The sequence below is a fragment of the Schistocerca cancellata genome, chromosome 2 (genome assembly GCF_023864275.1).
Source record: "Schistocerca cancellata isolate TAMUIC-IGC-003103 chromosome 2, iqSchCanc2.1, whole genome shotgun sequence".
Classification (NCBI taxonomy): Eukaryota; Metazoa; Arthropoda; class Insecta; order Orthoptera; family Acrididae; genus Schistocerca; species Schistocerca cancellata.
Window position 1 is genome coordinate 276,368,471 of NC_064627.1, and position 23,290 is coordinate 276,391,760.

Consider the following 23,290-nt stretch of genomic DNA (forward strand, 5'->3'; position numbering starts at 1 on the left):
CTCGAAATTCAAGGGGAGAGAAAAGTTTTAGGCCGCACCTCCAAATCGAAACAAAGTTGGTCCATTGTAATATGAGACACAATTTAGGTCGAATGAATGACGATACAGCTACAGTAGTTTGGTTCGAGTCGTAAGCTTAGCAGTTAAGCTTTACCACGTAGCCATTGCTATGCGTCAGGCGCTCCGTCCGTGTTTATACGGGTGCCCTTCCTTTTTCACGTGCTTCGTCTGGTTTGAATCGATTGCTTACTTTGCTTTGAGCTGATAAGTGCCATTTTCTTTGTTATAGGAGTTTGCGTCACTCTTAAGCTGAAAATGCATTACTGCACTGTGTCAGGCATTGTTTGTCGCATTCTGATAGTGCGTGTTTACGGCCTGTCGCGGCTCGCGGCATGGCTTACTTTTGTGCGCGCTACTGCCGCGTACAATTTAAAAAAAAAAAAGAGGAATCGTCTCATTAGCGAAACAATGGCAAGAGACTGCTATTTGTTGTTACTTACACTGCTGCTTTCTTTGATAATGCTCAACAAGAATCAAATAATAGACTGCGTATGATAGAACATGTTCTGAATGAGAGTTAGGCGAAAATTTTTCTCCGTTTGAATATCTTTGCGGCCGCTTCTTTATTACATCAAATTCTGCACAGAAATTAGAGTCATCTTAGATTTAAAAATCTAGTCACTTGCCGTGCTTCATTTCTGACTGTATCACTGTTAGGCATAAGAATAATACGAATATAAACATGACACGATACGTATATTCTTCCGCGTTTGCTGTTGTCTCACTCTAGTTTCGTAGTTTATTAGGCAGACAGGATTTAAATGAGAGAGCAGCAAACACGAAAGAATACATGGCAAAATGTTTATATTCGTATTATTCTTATGGTGAAGAGAATACTGTATGTGATTCAAATTTCATCAGGTTCCTATTAGCAACCATCTCTTCTCACAGATAGGAAAAAATTCAGAACGTAGAGTTGGCCATATTGACGAACATCCCAAACAGTCTTGCCAGTCAGATTTTCGTAGTACACTGAAATTGTGCTACATTTGAAAATGAACAATATGGAATTTGTATTTACTTCATTGGATAATGTATGAAAATGCAGTGGTCGAAACTCGCGGCAGAGAAAAAAAAGTATTTATCTTTGTGCCTACAGAGCATGCCTGCGTAGCGCTACATATATTCGACGGCAGAAGTTAGTTGTGGCGGCACGTACCAACATTTTTCATAACTTCCGCTTGCTTTGCACTCGATTCTAAGCCGCAGGCGGTTTTTTGGATTACGAAAACCGGAAAAAAAGTGCGGCTTAGATTCGAGTAAATACGGTACGTTGTGCTCTTAACTAATCCATATTCTTGGAAAATTTTATGTCAGAACTTATTTTATACCAGTTTTGCTGATATTCATATTGCATCCCGAATTAGCAAGGCTGCAGATGAGGTAACACATTCAGGACACTGAAAATGACACTTGTGGGGGAGACTCTGCAAATCAGCAATCCAGGCCTCATGCAACTACCTGGGGGCTTGTGGTGCTAGATAATCTGCAACCGTGCTGAAATAATGAAATAGCAACTGACAGAGTTTGATAATTGGAGTTTCTTGGGGCCAGTGGAGGCCTTAAAATTGTGCACAACTTCATATAACCCCACAGTGCTGAACAACAACAAGGTGGCTTACCTGGCAGCGCAGCAAGAGTCAACACAGGTAATTTTCCCATCTTTCGATACACTCATCAAAACTGGCAACCAGACGAGGGGGCAGCAAAGAAAACTGTACAGTGTGTGCCTCTCCTGCCACCTGTGTGGCGTAAGTGTGACGAAATTTTGTGAATTGGTATAGCAGCACCTGAATTTGCTCATACTGCTGCTTCTGCTTCTGCCGCTGCTGCTCTTTATTTAGATACAGCTATTCATGCCAGAATTGCAAAAATGGCGGATACATTGTGACCCAAAACTTAACACTATGAAAAGGGAACAAAAAAAATAAAAGCTTCACTTGCATAAGAATGTCCTTCATCATCACTGATGTATCTGCACAGATATGAACAGTGCCGCCAAACAACAATGTAGGCACTGTACGGGCCAATGGGGGCTTGACAACAAGCTGATGAACAGAACTCTGCAATATGAAATGAAAACTCGTCTTGTGAGTCAAACTATGGAGAACCGGAAACTGCCTAGAGACTTGCAAGTGGATAAACACAATGCAAGGCAGGCGTGGGCAGCTGGCGGCTGAGCACATGTAAACAGCATGAGGTGCAATGCGAGGTCCGTGGTGGTTGAACTCAGTATTAGAAATGCCCGCTCCGGCTTGCTGCCACTCACAGGTAAACTCTTCTGTCAGTGGGTCTGCCCATACAATTTGTCGCATGTGCTCCCCATGGCAATTGTCCACATTACCCTCCACTGCCCTACTCATGCCAGCTGATCTGCCCCCATCACCATGTCTGCTGTTGGGAATACTAAAGGGTCCAGTGATTCCAGTATTGAGTCAAATTTAAAAAGAACTTCGCACTATGAGCCCACTTACCAATGTCGTGTCGCCCCCTCTCTAGCCTGTATGTATGCACAGATTCAGTTGGAAGGATGTCATAAAGCCATTGCATCCTCTCCTGAAGCCAGCTGGCCTACAACTGTTGTAATAGGTCCTTGATATACTGGCACAGGGACACAGTTGATGCCTGAGATGGTTCTGTACATGTTCTATCAGGGGGAGATCTGTGTATTTTGATGTCCACAGGAGTACATCAACATCAATCAAACAGTTCATAGAGATGCATCCCATATGTTCACAAGCATTGCCCTGCTCAAAAAGACAACCACAATACTGTTGCATGATAGATGACACTGAGAACTGACCTGAAATCATACCCATTGGCTTCCCACACCAAGATGACAGGAGTAACACAGTTGTGTCTCTACAAAACAATAGGAGATTGGGACTCTTCCCAGTTCACCTCCATACTCACCTACGTTGGTCATCCAGAGTAGTGCAGAACTATGATTTTTCACTGAGCACAGTGCAATGCTATTAAGTGTTCAGAACATTCTTTAGGAAGTTCTTAAGAAAAGAAAAATATTTACAAAGGTGTCTCAAACACCATGATGCCTGAATGAAAACAGTTTTGCATGAATGTCTGCCACATCTTGATTGAAATGGAAAATGCAGATAATTATTTTCTGGAAAAAATATGTGATAAGGCTATGTATAACATCTCAAACATTAAAACCACCTCCTAAACTTTTCTCTATTTTTCATTAATCTAGCCTCAAAACTTATTCGACTGAGGAGTAGAATGTTGCCAGGACTGACCTTCTTGTTCTTGGATGGCAGGAGCAGGTGAAGGTGTTACAATGTGCTTCGTGCACAATATGATGATCCTCCCTTGTGATGGTCAGATGTGGTTGACCAGAACCTTGACTGTGAGTATGCCTGCCCTCACATTCCCATGCAGACCAACATCAGGTCACTGTCATCTGAATGCCCCACAAATTTGGATATTGAATGATTCGATGAGTCTGCCAAATAGAGACCCATTATGAGGTGCTTTCAAATTATGTCAGGTGCTGATAATGCGTCTCACGTTAACTATGTAGCATCTCCGTGTCCTTCAAGTGATCACACAACTTCTGACTCTATTCATATCCCTTATATGCCCTGCCAGGCCTGTTCACTGTGATTGTCATTCTACCTGTCACAGAAAATTTCAGCTCTAATCATTTACTTACCTACTGATGGTGTGTATGTTTGCAAAGTTTCTTTGACATCTGACCATGTCTTCCAGGTGGTGTATTTGAATAAAATCACTGAAGTGCACTTTAACAAATATGGATTTGTCCTAGCAAAACTCCAGTCACACTTCCTCTTTCTGGATTATTGTTTGGCACATGCTATCCCACCTAATCAGATAACCATTATAACTGGCATCTCAGAGTGTTACATCTCCTACTGCAAGAATCTACATTCTACAATTCCATCAGTCCCTCACTCTCACCAGTCTGGTCCTTCATAATCATAGAACCCAAACTCAAACTATACTTGACAGCCTCTACTCTTTTGCAAAATCCTTTTACTCTGTGACCAAAATTTCCTGAATGCCATCATTGCAGTAGGAACTCTTGCCCTTTGAAAACTGGAACAGCATTCCCATTACCATCTGTGGAAGCTGTCCTGCTACTCTTTGTCTTTAGCCCTCTTAGGATTACCTATATTCAAGTAAGAGCCTACCTTTTTGAACCCCCTTTCCTGCCAACCCTTTTCTGACTTACTGTCCTCCACATAACCAAAAAATTCCTCCACCCTCCATGAAAAACACTGCTCCTGAGCATCGGTCCCAAAATACTGTTTTCAATCTTTCTGCCAAAACTGTGATCCTGGCAGAAGTCTCAGTACTTGCTAAAAGCCTCATCTTAGCTCAAACCCTAAGTTCAGCCATGTTGGACTTGTAAAGAACCTTTACTTGTTTTCTGCAGTGAAAGCATTTCTTTGCCATGCACCCCATTGACAACAGCCAACTGAAGCCACACATAGAATCTTGTTGGAAACAGCTCCAAACTCCCTCCAAGAGAGATCTGCCTCCTCTTCCACACAGTCATCCCTTGGTATAACCTTTCATGAATTCTTCATTTCCAATCTGGCCTCGCTTTTGTTTCCTAAATGCCTCCCCATTGAGTTTATCATTACTCCTACAAAACACACAGCTATCTGTAACCTGAAATACAATCCAGACCTATCAGGCTTCCCACAGACAATGGCTTTACCCAGTGATCATGAATCATAAAGAATAAATGGCTAAAGATCTCCAACACCTTTTCGACATCTTATGATCCCTTCCCATAAGTCTAACAGGACCCTGGCAGCTCCTCAATCCCATAAGTCTACCACAAATCCTGACAATTGACTGCATCTCCTTCCTCACACCAGCAATGCTCCACATTCCTATCTTTTACCGAGACCCAGTAAACCTAGTCACACAGGTCTGATCATCCTGTTGTAACTGGATACAGTGCTCACGCAGAACAAACTATTGTCTTTGGAATACTATCCTTCCCAACATCCTGATGCCAAACCCAGTACCTCCTTCCTAATCCTCTTAGTGTACCACACCCTGACACAAAATTTGTCACCTTTGAAGGCCAAATCTATAAATAAATCCCGTGCATGGCACTATCCTATGCCAACTTATTTATGGGCCATTTGGAAGAATCCTTCCTATCCAGTCAGAACCCAAAACACCTTGTCTGATTCAGTACATGGGTTACATTTTCTTGATACTGACTCATGACAAGAACAACCTTTGCTTTTTCCACAATAACCTCAACACTGACTACCAAATCCACTTCACCTGGTTTTTCTTAACTCCATGAGCCACCTCCTTAGAGGGCATCTCCACCTCTCAGATGACTCTATAATTATATCTGTTCATATGAAGCAAAGTCTCTACCGTACAGTGTCATCACCTGTGGATGCTGCATCTGCAGTGGAAAGCAGAAGCTTTCGAAATATACCAATAACCTTACCAGAGCCTTTATTGACAGACAATATCCTATCCACCAGTGCCACCAGCCGGCCGTTGTGGCCGAGCAGTTCTAGGCACTTCAGTCTGGAACCACGTGACCGCTACAGTCGCAGTTTCGAATCCTGCCTCGGGCATGAATGTGTGTGAGTCCTTAGGTTAGTTAGGCTTAAGTAGTTCTAAGTTCTAGGGGACTGATGACCTCAGATGTTAAGTCCCATAGTGCTCAGAGCCATTTGAACCTGTGCCACCTCTTCCTCTGACAATAATACACCTGATAACCAGCCAACAACCAAGACTTCTCTGATCACCCAGTATCACTCTGGACTTAAAAAGCTCAGCCATATCTTTCACCAGGGCTTCGTCTACCTCTCCTCATGCCCTGAGATGAGGGAAACCCAAAATCCTCGCCACATCACCCAAAGTAATCTCCTGTCCCCCACCCAATTTACAGAATATCCTTTTCCATCACTATTCCAGTGCTGCTCCCAATCCTGCACCCCACAGATCATTCACTTGTAATCAGTTCAGATGCAAGATCTCTCCCATACACCCACTCACCACCTCCTGCCGTAGTCCAGTCACAGGCATTTCCTATCCAATAAAAGGAAGGGCCATGTGTGAAAGCAGCCACGTTATATATCAGCTCTGTTGCAGTTGGTGTAGAACAATCTTTATGGGCAAGACAAGTAACCAACGGACTACGCACATGAATGGCTACTCCCAAACTGTGCCCCCCCCCCCTGCGGGTCCAGGGGTTAGAATAAGCCCAAGGTATTCCTGCCTGTCGTACGAGGTGACTAAAAGGAGTTTCACACGTTTCGGCCTTTATGTGATGGTCCCCTGTAGGGTTTGACCTCCATTCTTCAAAACTTTCCCGAAGATTGAGACAGTTGGGGAAGGGCGCTTTACAAGGTGCATCGTGTCCATCGTGCATTGAGATCTTTAGCCCACTTTCTCATCGTCGCATTGCAGTCCTGCTCATTCTCCATCTCTTGGCCAAGGACACCATCCTGGGTGCGTTTTCCACCATGCACTATGCAGTGTCGATTTCTGCGTTGATAATAACTATGGACTTCTTTGCACCTGATATCCAGCACGGTAGCGAGTCCGTTGTGATGGGGCTGCCATATACCCTGTTGGTTGTAGTCCCCTGACCACACAGGGATCGCTCTGCTGCTAATGTCTGCGCCATTAACTCCCCATGTATGCCAAGGGGTAGATGCCCATCCACCTGGGGCATCGGGACGCCCGGCAATGGCCATCCTGCCAGGTGGCTTTTGCTGCGGCTGGGTGGCACCCATGGGGAGGGCCCCTGGTTGGAGTGGGTGGAATCAGGATGGATGACACGCGATGAAGCGTAGTCTATCATCTCTTGCTGGTGGTGAAACACCAGGTGTCTCTAAAGTGATCATGAGCTCAATTCCATGCACAGAAGTACGGCCCCAAATCGTTCCCCTCCCTGGCCACTCCATGGGAGGAACATCAGGCTAAGGATGGCAGTGGATCTTATTTGCCCCGGTACCTTGTATGTTCGAGAGCTGATGGGGAATCTTTCATGACAATGAAGCCTCAGTTTTTTGTTGAGCATTTAGAGGACAAGTTCGGGGAGGTGGAGGGCTTGTCCAAAATGAGATCTGGGTCAGTCTTGATCAAAACAGCATTCTCCGCCCAGTCACGGGAGTTACTCGCTTGTGACAAGCTGAGGGATGTTTCTGTAACCATCATGCCCCATAAGAGTTTAAATATGGTCCAGGGCATCATATTTCACAGAGACCTTTTGCAGTCCGACGATGAACTGCATGCCAATTTAGAGCGACGAGGTGTACATTTCATCCAGCGTGTCCACCAGAGGCCGAAAGATAATCAGGTTGCCACCGGTGCCTTCACCTTGGCCTTTGAGGGTGATACATTGCCCGAGAAGGTCAAGGTGATGATGGTCTACCAGTGTGATGTAAAGCCCTATATCCCTCCCCCAATGTGGTGCTTAAGTGCTGGAAGTTTGGCCATATGTCTTCCCGCTGTACTTATAGTGTCACAAGCCAAGATTGTGGACGCCCATCACATCCCAATACTCCATGTGCCCCGCCTCCCATCTGTGTCAACTGCCTTGCTTACCTGACTGCAGGATTCTCCAGAAAGAAAGGAAAATCATGGAGTACAAGACCCTGGACTGACTGACCTACACTGAGGCTAAGAGAAAATTTGAACGCCTGCATCCTGTGCGTATGACATCGTCTTACTCTGCTGCTACAACAGTTCTGGCACAATCATCTTCACCAACCCAGGTCACCTCTTAGATCCGGAAGACTGCACCTGCCCCCTTGATGGTGGTGGTGGGGGGAGGGGGGGGGCATTTCCTTCCCTGTTGCTCCTGCACCACCTACTTCAGTAGCAACACCCCCCCCCCCCCCCTCCAACCATCAGAGATGTCCATCCCCACTTCTAAGCCGGAGAAGCGTAATTCTTCTTCAGCTTCTCTCACTAGGAAGGGGTCCCTTGAGTGACTCCCTTCCCAGGTTTCTTCTAGTGGGAAAGAAGACACCTGCCAGTGGCTGAAGAACCCAAAAGCAGCTGGTTGTAGGGCTTCACACTCATCCTCAGTCCCGGAGACAGCCAGTGAAGTCCTCCTAACAAGGGAAACCCAAGGAGCAGCGAGGGAAACCGAAAAAGAAAACTCCTAAGACCAAGGAAATTGCAGTGGCACTGACACCACCGCTACCTACGATCTCTGCGGCTGAGGATAGGGTGGAGATTTTGGCGTCCACAATAGCGGGAGAGCACCATCATTCAGGTGCTCAAACCTGGTAAAAACCCACTTGATGTGGATAGCTAATGCCCCATCAGCCTCATCAACGTTCTTTGTAAGCTGCTGGAACATATGGTATGTCAGCAGTTGGGTTGGGTCCTGGAGCCATGGGGCTTGATGGCCCCATGTCAGTGCGGCTTCCACAAGGGTCGCTCTACCACTGACGATCTGCTGTCCATCAAGTCTGCCATCCAAACAGCCTTTTCCAGGCGGCAACATCTGATTACCATCTTTTTTTGCTTACATAAAGCATACAACATGACTTGGCGACATCATATCCTTGCCACATTGTACAAGTGGGGTCTCTGGGGACCATTCTCTGGTTACCACTCCCGATTTTTATTCAAAACTTCCTGTCGCTCCTTACTTTCCATATCCAAGTTGGTGACTCCCATAGTTCCATCCATATCCAGGAGAATGGAGTCCCGCAGGGCTTACTTTCCATATCCAAGTTGGTGACTCCCATAGTTCCATCCATATCCAGGAGAATGGAGTCCCGCAGGGCTCTGTATTGAGTGTCTCTCTATTTTTAGTGGCCATTAACGGTCAAGCAGCAGCTGTCAGGCTCTCCGTCTCACCCTCTTTGTATGCAGACGACTTCTGCATTTCGTACTGCTGCTCCAGTACTGTTGTTGCTGAGCAGCGCCTCCAGGGAGCCATCCACAAAGCGCAGTCGTGGGCTCTAGCCCACGCCTTCCAGTTTTCAGCCGCAAAGTCATGTGTCATGCACGTCTGTCGGCATCGTACCGTTCATCCAGAACCCGCACTTTATCTTAATGACAATCCAGTGATTGTAGTGGAGACATATCAATTCCTAGGACTGGTTTTTGACGTTCGATTGACTTGGCTCCCACATCTTCGTCAGCTTAAGCAAAAGTGCTGGCAGAACCTCGATGCCTTCCATTGCCTGAGCAACACCAATTGGGGTGCAGATCACTGTATGCTGCTGCAGCTCTAGAGAGCCCTTGTCCAATCCCGAATTGACTATGGGAGTGTGGTTTATGGTTTGGCAGCGCCTTCAGCATTGTATTTACTCAGCCCTGTGCACCACTTTGGGGTTTGATTAGCGCCAGGAGCTTTTAGGACAAGTTCGGTGACCAATGTACTGGTGGAGGCTGGCGTCCCTCCACTGCATATCAGACGTGCAAAACTGCTCGCCAGTTACGCAGCACTAATTAATAGTTCCCCTGAGCACCCGAATTACCATCTCCTTTTCCCGTCCGCGGCAGTCCATCTCCCACACCGGCGGCCCAGATCGGGGCTAACGATTGCGGTCTGTTCACATATGTCTCCATGGTGTAAACCTCGGCTGCAGCTTTGTCTGGACCTTTTACATGGCCCTAAGGACTCAGTTTACCCTGCCACTCTCTGCTGTCACTTCCTCTCGATTCTTGATGTGTTCCAGGGCTTGGAAGTGGTTTACACTGATGGCTCAATGGCTGATGGTCACGTAGGCTTCGCTTATGTTAATGGAGGGCATATTGAGCAGCACTCCTTGCCAGTTGGCTGCAGTGTTTTCACTGCAGAGCTGGCAGCCATATCTCATGCTCTTGAGTACATCCGCTCATGCCCTGGTGAATCATTTCTCCTGTGTACTGACTCATTGAGCAGCCTACAAGCTGTCAGCCAGTGCTACCCTCACCACCGTCTGGTAGCATCCATTCAGGAGTCCATCTACGGCCTGAAACAGTCCCGCCATTCAGAGGTGTTTGTGTGGACCCCAGGATATGTCGGAATCCCCAGCAACGAACTTGCCGACAGGCTGGCCAAACAGGTGATGCAGAAACCGCTTCTGGAGATAGGCATCTCCAAAGCTGACTTGCGTTCTGTCTTTCACTGCAGGATTTGCCGGTTTTGGGAGATGGAATGGCATAACAGCACGCACAACAAACTGTGTGTCATTAAGGAGACTATGAATGTGTGGAAGTCTTCCATACAGGTCTCTCGAAGGGAATCAGTTGTCCTCTGGCTGCTCCATATTGGCCATATGTGGCTAACACATGGTCACCTACTCTGTTGCGAGGACTCACCTCAAGTGTCGCTGTGGCTCCCAAATGACTGTCATCCACCTCTTGCTGGACTGCCCACTTTTAGCCGCTCTGCGGCAGACTTTTAACTTTCCCAGCATCCTGCCTTTGGTGTTGGGCGACAATGCCTCCACAGCAGCTTTAGTTTTACGTTTTATCCATGAGAGTGGGTTTTATACTTCTATGTAGGTTTTAGTGCATGTCCTTTGTGCCTCTGTGTCCTCCACCCTAGTGCTTTTAGGCTCTTTCTATTTTTTGTTATTTGTTTTGTCCATTTTATTCTCACACTTGTGGCATTGTTTTATTAGGAACAAGGGACCAATGACCTCGTAGTTTGGTCCCTTCTCCCACCTTTAAACCAACCAACCAACCAAACTGTGGCCAACTGCAAACTTGATCATCCATTTGTTGAACATGCTGTATATCACAACACAAATGACTTCAGCAGCTGTTTCACTGAACGAGCTATTTGGTTACTCCCATCCAGCACTAGTTTCTCTGAACCACAAGGTGGAAATCGTCTCTGTAGTATATCCTGCACCTTCACAATCCCCCTGGCCTAAACCTCTGCTAATCTGTTTCCTACTGCATCACCTTACATTTTCTCTCTTCTCTCCACACTATTTGTATGTTGTCCAGATCCTGTACTGCCTTCACTCTTCCTTCTCCACCCTATATGGGCATTTGCTCTCTCTCTCTCTCTCTCTCTCTCTCTCTCTCTCTCTCTCTCTCTCTCTCTCATATGCACACGCACATGACGCTGCCACTGTCAGCCAAGGCTGGACTGCATACAGCAGACAGACCTGATGGGAGAAGTTATATGTGGGTGGTGGGGGTAAGGAGGAGACTGGGGCAGGGAAGGGAAGAAGGGAAGGGATGGCAGGATAGAGGTGGGGAAGGTGTAATGATGCTTGCAGGATTGTCCAGGGATGTGGTGAGTACAGGATAGGGTTGTTAGTTGCAGTAGTGCAGTAGGGAGGTTTGTCGGTGAGCGGAAGTGGGTAGGGACGGATTGGAAAAGGACAGAAGTAGAGGAGGGAAGACAAGTGTGTACATTGATCGAATGGAAGGCTGTTTAGTGCAGGAGTGGGAGGAGAGAAGAGACTAGCGAGATGAAGGTCAGGGGCTAGTGTAGGTTGAGGCCAGGAGGTTACAGGAATGTATAATATATTGCAGGGAGATTTCCCACCTGTGTAATACAGTAAAGCTGTTGTTAGTGGGAAGGTTCCAGATGGTGTAGACTGTGAAACAGTCATTTAAGTGACATACATTGTGTTGGGCAAAATGTTCAGCAATTGAGTGGTCCAGTTGTCAGTGACCATTCGTGCTTGTTGATTTTTATGTTCATGTAGAAAACAGCACAGTGGTTGCAGCTTAGCTTGTACATTACATGACTGCTTTCACAGGTAGCCCTGCCTTTGATGGGATAGGTGTTGTCTGTGACCAGATTGGAGTAGGTGGTGGAGGGAGGATGTATGGGACAGGTATTGCACTTAGGTCTATTGCAGGGGCATGAGTAATCAGGCATCGGGTTGGAAGGAGGGGCGGCCAAAGATATTGCATAGGTTGGATGGGTGGCGGAATACTGCTGGTGGTGATGGTGGGGGATAGTGGGTAGATATTCCTCATTTCAGGGCAGAGCAAGAGTAGTCGAAACCCTGGCTCAAAGTGTGAGTCATCTCCTTCAGTTCTGGCTGGTACTGAGTCAGAAGGAAAGTGGTCCTTTGGTCCTTCTTGGCTCGACGGTGGATATGGTGACAGGTGGTAGGTGATTGAAGGGACAAGGCATGGGAGATCTATCGCTGTACAAGGTTGGGAAGGTAACTGCAGTCTTTGAAGGCCTCAGTGAGAACCTTGGTATGTTAGGAGAGGGACCGCTCATCACTACAAATGCAACAGCCATGGATGGTGGCTAGGCTGGGGACTGCTCATCACTACAAATGCAACAGCCATGGATGGTGGCTAGGCTGTATGTGTATCACTTCTTGGTGTAGAGGGGGTAGCAGCTATCAAAGCAGAAGTATTGCTGGTGGTTGGGAGGTTTGATACAGATGGAGGTACTGATATAATGATCTTTGAGATGTAGGTCAATATCGAGGAAAGTGGCTTGTTGGGTTGAGGAGGATCTGGTGAAGCGAATGGACGATAAGGTGGTGAGGTTCTGGAGGAATGTGGATAGGGTGTCCTTACCGTCGGTCCACATCATGAAGATGTTATTAGTGAACCTGAACCAGTTGAAGGGTTTGGAATTCTAGGTGGTTAGGAAGTATTCCTTTAAATGGCCCATGATTAGGTTGGCATAGCATGGTGCCAAGCGGGTGCCCATTGCAGTACCAAGGATTTGTTTGTAGGTGATGCCTTCAAAGGAGAAGTAATTGTGGATGAGGACCAGGAAGAAGGTTGTAGGTTTGGAGTGTTGGGCATTTGTAAAGTTAGTGTTCCATAGTGACAAGGCCGTGGGCATTAGAGATGTTAGTGTAGAGAAAGGTGGCTTCAACAGTGACGAGCAGGGTGCCATGTCATAAAGGAACAGAAACTGTACCAAATCAGTGGAGGATATGGTGGTTTCTTTTATATAAGATGGCGGGTTGTGGGTGTTGCTCAAATTGGACTGAGATCCTGTCATTAGGACCACAGTAACTGGCCACAGTGTTTGAGTTTATGGACTTCAGGAAGCATGTACAAGGTAAGAGTGAAAGGAGAGGTAAGGGTGAGGAGAGAGGTAGATTCAAGGGAGTGGTTCTGGGATGGGCCTAAGGATAAACAATATCAGTTTGGTTGCAGGCGCGGGAGTGTGCGTTTGGGTGTCTGTGTGGTTGTGTGTGTGGGCATATGTACTTTACTACAAAGACAGCAAGAGCTGAAAAATTAGTGTGAATATAATATTCTCTTACGTGTTTCCATGCCCCACACGTCAATCACTTACTTTACATAGTGTTGCATCCAGGAAGTTCCGTTATTGCTATAATTTAGAAATCCTTTGTTGTTATATTTTATTCAACAAATAACTTCAACAGGCAAAAGATGTGCTTTGTATGTACTGCACATTTTAGTGAATTTGACTGAGATAAACTAAAGCTGCAGTGTTCTTCTTTGGGATACTAGTGTAGAAGTGTGCACAGAATCGGCTATGCAAAAAATTCATGCAGTATGTACGTTTATTTATATACATTGATTGAATCAATACCCATTTGTATTGTGATATGTTGTGAAATTTTGAACATTTATGAGTGCTGCGATAAACTCTTACTGTTATTGTTAATTACAGGCTTAAACTTAATTGTGCTCTTTTAAACTTTTTGAAAACAGTAAGCCTATCCTTGTTCAAAACAGTCATTCTCTGATTTCGTTGCACAGTTATGTGAGAGATAGATTATTTTTGAGAATTTCTGGATGCTTCTTATAAAATTGTATTTTTGTAAGTTACCAGTAGGAGTGTTTTGGATACGTAATTTATTTCATAGCAAATCAGTGTTTGTGGTTCCGCAAAAGAATATGTCACCCTGAATTTCATTGTATATCAACACAATGAAATGTGTGTTTTTGAGAATTTTTGGAAGCTACCATTTTCCTTCGCATAATCTACAACCAGGCTGTGGGGTCTCACTGCAACCAGTTGGAGTTTTCTGCCGGTGCAGGAGCATTGACCTTGGTGACTGAAGTAACTTCAGCGAGCTGTTGAGTGTGTGTTGTTTTACACCAATTCGTGTTATTGGCTGCACGTGACCCATCTTCGCGCGAATTTGTGCGAAGCTATAGTTCGCTCTGTTATGTTATCCAAAGGTTGGATGTGGCACAGCACATGGCATTTGATTGTTGCTGACCGCTTGCCACTGCATAAGCTGGCTGGTATCACATACCTTTTTGTACATAGTGCGTCATATATGGTTGCCATGCTTGTTGTGTAGTAACATTATTATTTACAGGTTGAGGTGTTTATCTGCTGCTTTATGTTGCCATGGTGCCTCTTCATAAAACAGGTTAGTGGAATCCAAAACTGACAAAAAGTGCTAGGAGTTGTGGTTACTAATTTTTCCCTTATGTGTGGCAGAAGTCGGCTCTTTAATACATCCACCTGTGATATCTGATTGGTCCAATATCTGGTCTTATTTAAATACTTTTCCAAATAACCCCACAAGCTTCCATGCTTGCTATTAAATGGAGCCAGGTTAAAGGCTTCACATCTTAATCTTTCTTGAATTGCTTCCTACCAGTACGTGTCTAAGAAAGCATGTTCAAATTGCTCTTAACCGTGACAACATTCTGCAATTTCAGTGGCCCACAAAAGAATGTCATCTTGGCCAACAACAAATCTTTTTGAGCTTCTGTCCAGTTAACGCAGAAATACATTGTGATACGCACTGATAAAAACTACTGGGTTTATCCGCTTTCTATCTGTCGAATACGTGGAAACCTGCCTATGTCTAAGCAACCCTTCACCAGCGAAGATAAATGTTAAACATGCGGCATTATCTGACATCAGTGTGTTCTTACAAGTGTTCAAAGCACTGTGTAGCAATTGTGCATATGTTGTAGGGACTGCTGTAGGTAAATTACAAAATTTTACAGTATTTACTTATGCTCGCTATTGGGCTTGTAACAAGATGTGGAGAACTATTACATGCATCAATCTTTGGCACAGGTAGTTGAATATTAGCAACCTGACCTACTTCATTTGATGATTCAGTTTCCCTTTTCTTCATGGCCTCTTCTATCATGTCTATATACTTTGCACTAATGCACTAATGTACTACTTTGATCTAAGGTACCTGCTTCTGCTGTTTTCGTTATATTGTCTAAATTTTTCCTTGTCCGAGTTCTTTCTCTTTTGGCACATTCAGACTCTAATTCCAAGCTTTCTGCTCTTAATGTTAACTCCTCTACTGCCATTGGTAAACCTTCATAGTCCTTGTGTAGCTTGTTGACAGTGGTCACTTTCTTTATAGTATTACACATTTGGATTTGATTTGCTCTTATACTATTAGTTATGTCCATTATTTTCTTTAATTCACTTCCTATGTGTTTTGGTTGTCACTAATTGAACTTACCTTTTCGTTCAAAACCTCAGTACTTTCCTTAACATCAGAAATTAACTCCTGTTTTAATTGTTTCTTCATTTCCTTTAAATTTTCAGATATCTCTGTGTGTAGACTTTCTGTCAGATCATTGAGTTCTTGTGTGACACTGTTTTGGATATCTTCCAACACCTGTTTTTGTTCTGTTTTGAAATCTGAAAACCCTTGTGACAATTCGCAACATTTTATGTTCAAGTTACTAAGCTGTTGTGTAACTGTATTGAATTTTGTAATCATAGTTGTCAGTAATTGGTGTAACAGCACATTGGGGGTACTATTATCGTTGCTGTCTGCTGTACTTTGCATGGTAATATTCGGATTACCAATAATTGGTGTCCGTCCTATGTTGTCAAAATACATTGCTGTTTAAAGTTCCTCTGTTTTGTTCACAATCATCATGGTGTTGTCATAGTTTGTCCGTGTATCTGTCGTGTCATTTGTTACATATGTGATATCTATATCTGGCTTCTGTCAGCTTCATGGAAATCACCGCCATCTTGGCCGATTGCACATTCTGTATTACAATCAACAGTGGGTATTTTTGGTCAGCCATTTTGATCATGCTAGCAATCACCAAAAAATTTAATAAAAATCAGCAGAAAATTTTTTATGCAAATAAATCTTGCTCTTGAAACCTACAAGTTGCTGTGAAATCGCGTTTCGATAAATTCCTGTCAATTTGTCAAAAAGTATTACAACACAAATGATTGGAATTTTCATAAAGTTGGTATTATTTTTGAATCCTTTTGATTAATAAGTTTTCTACTAGGGAAATGGTGAAGGGAAAAGGAAAGAAAGCTAAATATGACAAGAGAGACACTACTAAGCGTAAGCATGTAAGCTATTGCACAACTTTTCTACCTTCTTTGCATAGTCAAGCAGCTCACTTACGTCTCCCATTGGTGGATAAATTGGTCTTTTTAATTCTCTGCTCCTCGTTTTCATATAATAATAGCTTTTGATGCACTCATACTAATGCTATACGAAAATAGAGAAAAATTAGTTTTTCTTTTACACAGTAATGACAAAATTTTTGTGTATGTGCATTTAACATACACTAGAAAAAGTCTGTTCATGTTTAGCTATGACTTTGTCCTGGAAAATCAGTCACCAACCATGTTAGATCTGTTGATTGATTTTGTAATAACCATACTGGGAGACAGCCCAACAGCTAACATAAAAGAGTGTGAACTGGCATGAAATTTACACAATGAGAGATAATTACTCATACGTTCTTGGCGCCTCCATCGGTAATGCCAGAATTCAGTATGGTTTTGGACCACCCTTAGCCTTGATGGCAGCTTCCACTCTCACCGGCATACTTTCAGTCATGTGCAGGAAAGTTTCTAGAGGAATGGCAGTCCATTCTTCACAGAGTGCGGCACTGAGGAGAGGTATTCACGTTGGTCGGTGAGGCCTGGCACGAAGTCAGCATTCCAATACATCCCAGCGGTTCTCTATAGGATTCAGGTCAGGACTCTGTGCAGGCCAGACTATTACAGGGATGTTATTGTCATGTAACCACTCTGCCACAGGCCATGCATTTTGAACAGGTGCTCAATCATGTTGAAAGATTCAGTCGCCATCCCCAAATTGCTCTTCAACTGTGGGAAGCAAGAAGGTGCTTAAAACATCAATGTAGGCCTGTGCTGTGATAGTACCATGCAAAACCTCAAGGGGTGCAAGCCCCCTCCATGAAAAACACGACCACATCAGAACACCACCACCTTCGAATTTTACCGTTAGCACTACACACGCTGGCAGATGACGTTCACCAGGCATTCACCATACCCACACCCTGCCATTGGATCGCCACATTGTGTACTGTGATTTGTCACTCCACACAATGTTTTTTCACTGTTCAATCGTCCAGTGTTTACGCTCCTTACACCAAGCGAGGCGTTGTGATGTGTGGCTTATGAGCAACTGCTCGACCATGAAAACCAAGCCTAACTGTCATAGAATTTGCACTGGATCCTGATGCAGTTTGGAATTCCTGTGTGATCGTCTGGTTAGCTGTCTGCTTATTACACATTATGAGCCACTTCAATTGTCAGCGGTCTCTGTCAGTCAACAGATGAGGTTGGCCTGTATGTTTCTGTGCTGTACGTGTCTCTTCATGTTTCCATTTCACTATCATATTGGAAACGTGGACCTAGGGATGTTTAGGAGTGTGGAAATCTTGCATACAGACATCATCTGACCATGTTTGAAGTCCATGAGTTCTGCGGAGTGCCCCATTCTGCTCTCCCACGATGTCTGATGACTACTGAGGTTGCTGGTATGGAGCACCTGGCAGTAGGTGGCAGCACAATGCACCTAATATGAAAAACGGATGTTTTTGGGGGTGTCCAGATACTTTTGATCATAGTGTATATTTAATAAAAGTCTCTATTAAGTTATGCTGACATCATTAATTTATTTCTAATTTTCTGTGGTTGCTGATCATACAGTCCATCCACTAAATCTTTATGATCAGCACATATATATTTTTAGATGTCTTGCAGAGTGGAAAAAATTAGTGCCTCTTCTTATCTTCTTATCTTATCTCCCTCAGGGAATTTGAATGTATTTCTTAAGCACTTAGATTCTTTATTATCCATATTGTACTCAAAGTCCAAGAACTTGATAATTACTGGTGACTTTAATGTTGATTTCCTAAAAGAGAGCAATAGTAAAGCTGATTTAGTACATTTAATGGAGTCTTATAATCTGATGGCAATAGTAGATTTCCCAACTAGGCTTACTGTTAACAGTAAAAGTCTGATAGATAATATATTTATAGATAAGTCTAAATGCAATGAGATCACTGTACATCCAATCCTTGGCCTTTCTGATCATGGTGGTCAATTGCTTAGGCTCAATTACATCAGTGAGTGCAACAGTTCCGAGCATTCTTGGAAATCTTTTAGGATAATAAATGAACAGAAAAATTCAATGATAGCCTAAAAGAGATAGATTGGAGCCCAGTTTATAGGGAAACAGACGTAAAAAAAAAAGTACAATTCATTTTTAAATGAATTCATGTCTGTATTTGAGTCCATCTTTCCCAAAAAAGTAGTTAGAAATAGTCATATAGGCAATGCCAAGAAGTCTTGGATCACTACAGGGATAATAACATCTTGTAGAACAAAGAGGATGTTATACAGTTCTCTCAGGACTTGTAATGATCCAAAGAAACGACAACACTACAAACTTTACTGTAGAATTCTCAAGAAGGTTATAAATAAATCTAAAAGTATGTGCATAAAATCAGAAAATGAAAGCTCAGAAAATAAAATTAAAACTATATGGAATGTAATAAAGAGGGAAACTGGCAGGACAACAGGGAACATGTCTCAGGTAGAGATTAAAACAGGGGACAGTATCATAAAGAAACCTGAGTTGGTTGCAGAAATATTTAATAACCACTTTTTGAGGGCAGCAGAGAAGACAGGCTGTAATGGTTCTATGGAAGAATCATTGTCCCTCCTACAGAAAGCTATTAGCAACAGAATCCCACAGTTATCCTTACCTCCAGTTACTGTAAGCGAAGTCATAAGAGTAATTAGATCATTAAAAAATAAAAATTCTGCTGGTGTGGACAATATTTCTAGTAAAATACTGAAACACTGTTATAAATTTGTTAGTCCCGTCTTATGCAACATATACAATGCATCCCTACAAGATGGGATTGTCCCTGACAGACTTAAGTTGGCTGTAGTGATTCCTCTCTTTAAAAAAGGTGATAAAAGAATTGTTACAAACTATCGCCCAATATCCCTATTAACTACCTTCTCGAAAATTCTAGAAAAACTCATGCACAGGAGGATTGTAGACCATCTCAACTTCCACAGTATCTTAAGCAAAAATCAGTTTGGTTTTCGTGCCGGTCTTTGTACTGAACAGGCAATATTCTCTTTCAGCAACCAAGTTTTGGAAGCCATTAACAAAAAAATGTCTCCAGTGGGTATTTTTTGTGATCTTACGAAAGCCTTTGACTGTGTAAACCACCAAATTCTTTTGAAAGAGGCAGAATACTATGGTTTAGGTGGTACTGTTGGCTTGTGGCTACAGTCATATCTACAGGATCGGAAGCAGACTGTAATGCTAAATGGCTCTTCAGGGGAGCCTGCCTCGTCTGAATGGGGCACGATAACGTGTGGTGTGCCTCAAGGCTCCGTTTTGGGCCCACTGCTTTTCCTCATCTTTATTAATGATCTTTCTCTTTGTTCTGAGACAAACAGCAAATTTACCCTGTTTGCCGATGATACCACAATTCTAATTGATGATTTGATTGATCATGATCTTGAACAAACTACAAATATGTCTCCGCAATATCCTTTCTTTCAGGAGTGCTAGTTCTGCAAGGTTCGCAGGAGAGCTTCTGTAAAGTTTGGAAGGTAGGAGACGAGGTACTGGCAGAAGTAAAGCTGTGAGTACCGGGCGTGAGTCGTGCTTCGGTAGCTCAGTTGGTAGAGCACCTGCCCGCGAAAGGCAAAGGTCCCGAGTTCGAGTCTCGGTCGGGCACACAGTTTTAATCTGCCAGGAAGTTTCATATCAGCGCACACTCCGCTGCAGAGTGAAAATCTCATTCTGGAAACTACAAATACTGTTTTTAATGACATCTTAAATTGGTTCTCCTCAAATGGTCTCTCACTCAATGCAGATAAAACTCATTATATGAGGTTCCATACATCACAAAGTAATCCCGATGAAATTAACATAAAATGTAGAGATCAACCAATAGAGGAAGTTGAAGATACAAAATTCCTGGGTGCTTACATAGACAGTAAATGTAATTGGTCGGTTCACATTCTTCATCTATGTAAAAAACTTAGCTCGGCAACATTTGCGTTACGGGTAATTTCTTCAGTGGCTGAAGTTGACACTATTAAGGTTGCCTACTTTGGCTACTTCCACTCACTATCATATTCTGGGGGAACCAACCACTTGCAAAAAAAGTTTTCACCATCCAAAAAAAAGCAGTCAGAATAATGTGTGGGGTCCATCAAAGACACTCTTGCAGGCATTTGTTTCGGAAGATAGGTATCCTAACAACTGCCTCACAGTATATTTTTTCCTTGCTGACCTTTGTGTGCAAAAATTATTCCATCTACCAAGACAACAGTAAATTCCATGGTTATAACACCAGAAACAAAAACAATCTACATTTCGAAATGAAACGTCTCACTCTGGTACAAAAAGGAGTTTACTACTCCAGCATTAAGCTGTTCAATGCTCTACCACTACATATCAAATGTGTTCATACAGAATTGCCAAAATTTAAACAAGTTCTCAAAGATTACCTGACAGAGAAATCTTATTATACTGTGGATGAATATCTGAAAGAAAATGTATGCCATCACTAAACTTATTGTGTCTAGAAGTAGTTAAATTGATTTTATTGTGCATTTGGGCATTAGCACACTTTTTGTAAGAACAGATTGGCTGTAAATGTATTTACTCTTGTAGGCCTAATATCTGATTTAACTTTGAGCTCTTATCCTTAACCTTTATTTGAAACTCCTTTTTCTGTTAAATGGTTGTTATGTTATCTAGCTGACATTGTATCTGTTACTGTATTTATAGTATGTCTTACTTAAACTATGTACAATTTGCCATTCAATTGCCCTTGTATTTATTGTAAGTTTAAATTGAAACCTGTAAAATTTGACACGTTCCATATCCTTGTGATTGACTCACTAACTGGATCCACGGAACAAGAAATAAATAAATAAATAAATAAATATGATTGCAGGCAAAAGTAGTGCTTGTGAACAAATATTGGCGTAACAAATAAAAACATTATTGCGGCTACAATAACTCTTAATGTAAATATTTTCTTGCATTTTTGATCACACATAGCATTTACTACACACATTGTTGATGCACGAGTAAAAATTACACGTCCTTTTTGTGTGAGATCTAAAATTATGAGTCCTCTAAAGCGAGATTGAAACAAAAGTTGTTAAAAAATTGAATATTCTTCTGACATTGCTCTTTTGTTACAAAGATGATTTTAAAAGCCTATCTTTGCTGTCATCTGTGGCAATGTGTACATTTCTTACTACTAATCAAGAAGAGAAAACATTCACATAAATAAATATTGGGAGATAGTTGTTGAGGTACACCATTGCACCTCATGGTGGTTTGCAGTGTATAGATGTAGATGTAGAACCAGATCCCAATAGCAAATTTTTGCTGTCAAAATGTGCAAGTCTGCAAAATGCCACCAAATTGTCAGCAATTGAAATAAGTGTAATGAAAGTCAGCATTATTCTCATTCGGGATGTTGTGAACTGATGTTTGTGAGGCATGATATTGGTCATTTCTAGAGATGGCAGTGACTGTCACTATTTCCATACAGTACACTCTAGTCAGTGAAGGAAAATGAGAGGGAAAAATTTGTGTAGTCACAATGTTTTCACAGTGGAAGGGGGTGGGGAGTGTAATGAGTAACATATTAAAAATCCCGACTGATGTGGTGTGAGCATGGGAGTGGGGGGAGTAAACACTCCCAGGCATGTCGCATACAGTGTCACCAGTGAGCTGTAGAAGGGTCATTGTAACTTTGTGAACACCTTGCAGTTGGTTTTTGTGGCATAGTGCAGCAGAGAGGATGAGGAAGTGCCTGCTCGCTCTTTTTTTGCCGAACTTTGAAGGAGGGAAGTACGTGTCCACAGTCCAGCAAATTAACTTCCCTCACACTTCTGAACTCCACGCATGTCTTTACACACTGTTACACCCACATGACACAATTTATCTCTGAATACGGTTCTACTGCACTTACATGAGGTACATTCATTTAATATTTGTTCTTAACTCATGTTATTTAACTATATATATTAATTTTATAGTGTTGAAACATTATTTTTAATAATCGGTGATGTTTCCACCCCTTGTTTGGGCACTGTCCGTCCTAGAGAAAAAATAGTAGGACATTTTTTTGTAGGAAATTTAATTTATTTTAATTTCGTGCTGGGAAACAATTTTGATAGATGCTGCAGTTTTTGAGATATTCAAGAAAAACTTAAAAACTGACCTTTACCCATTACCCCCCCCACCCCCATTCTCACACCCCACCAGTCAGCATTTTTAGCATGTTTTTCATGACGCTCACCCCTACCACTGTACAAAACTCCTTTACTGCACAATTTTTTCCTCCAGTCTACCTTTTTTTACTGGAAAAATACTAGCACAGATAATCTTGAAACTTCTAGCTGATTGGGTATGGCTCGCAGCGAATCTCAGAACTTAAAGCTGATTGGGTAGTGATAAAAGAAGAGTTAGCTCTATTGTAAGTTGAAGGCAGCAGTAGTAATGTTAGGGCCAGATCCAAAAACTAGATTGGAGACAAGCCTTCCAAATCTGTGAGTGATGTTTCAAGTCTGATAACATCAGTTTAACCATCTGAAATAGCTTCAATGCCATGGAGACTGTGAACAAAATAATGAAGACTGACAAACGCACTCAAAAACAGTGTGACAGTGTAGAGAATAAGGTGTAACCTAAGGCCAGAAAGGATGATGTAACAAAGATCAAGAATCTCGTATTGCTGATCAGGAGATAGAAATTCAATTAAAGTTAATGGCAACGAAATCCAAATGTTGGTGACAGTCGACTTTAAACCACATCGACATATATCAATATCTTAGATTGTATTGAGCACTGTTGACTTCATTTCCTGCTCGGAGAAATAAGACATGCAGCATTGTTTGCTGCATTCTTTGATTCGGTAGTGTATTGCTTGTTGGAAATTGTTGCTGATCACCATTGTATTCCATCTTACATTTTGTGATTTGTTTTTGTTTTGCAGTTTATTAATATGGTAGTGACAGTTTTTGCTGGAGAAAAAGAATTTAATCAGAAGAATTTTA

At 42.7% G+C, this 23,290-nt stretch overlaps 1 protein-coding gene across 1 annotated transcript in view; it reads left to right on the forward strand.

Moving 5' to 3' along the window:
* The window catches only part of LOC126153247 (NFX1-type zinc finger-containing protein 1-like), a 453,816-nt gene that overhangs the window by 109,004 nt on the left and 321,522 nt on the right, over positions 1 to 23,290 (forward strand). The gene's annotated exons all lie outside the window — the stretch shown is intronic.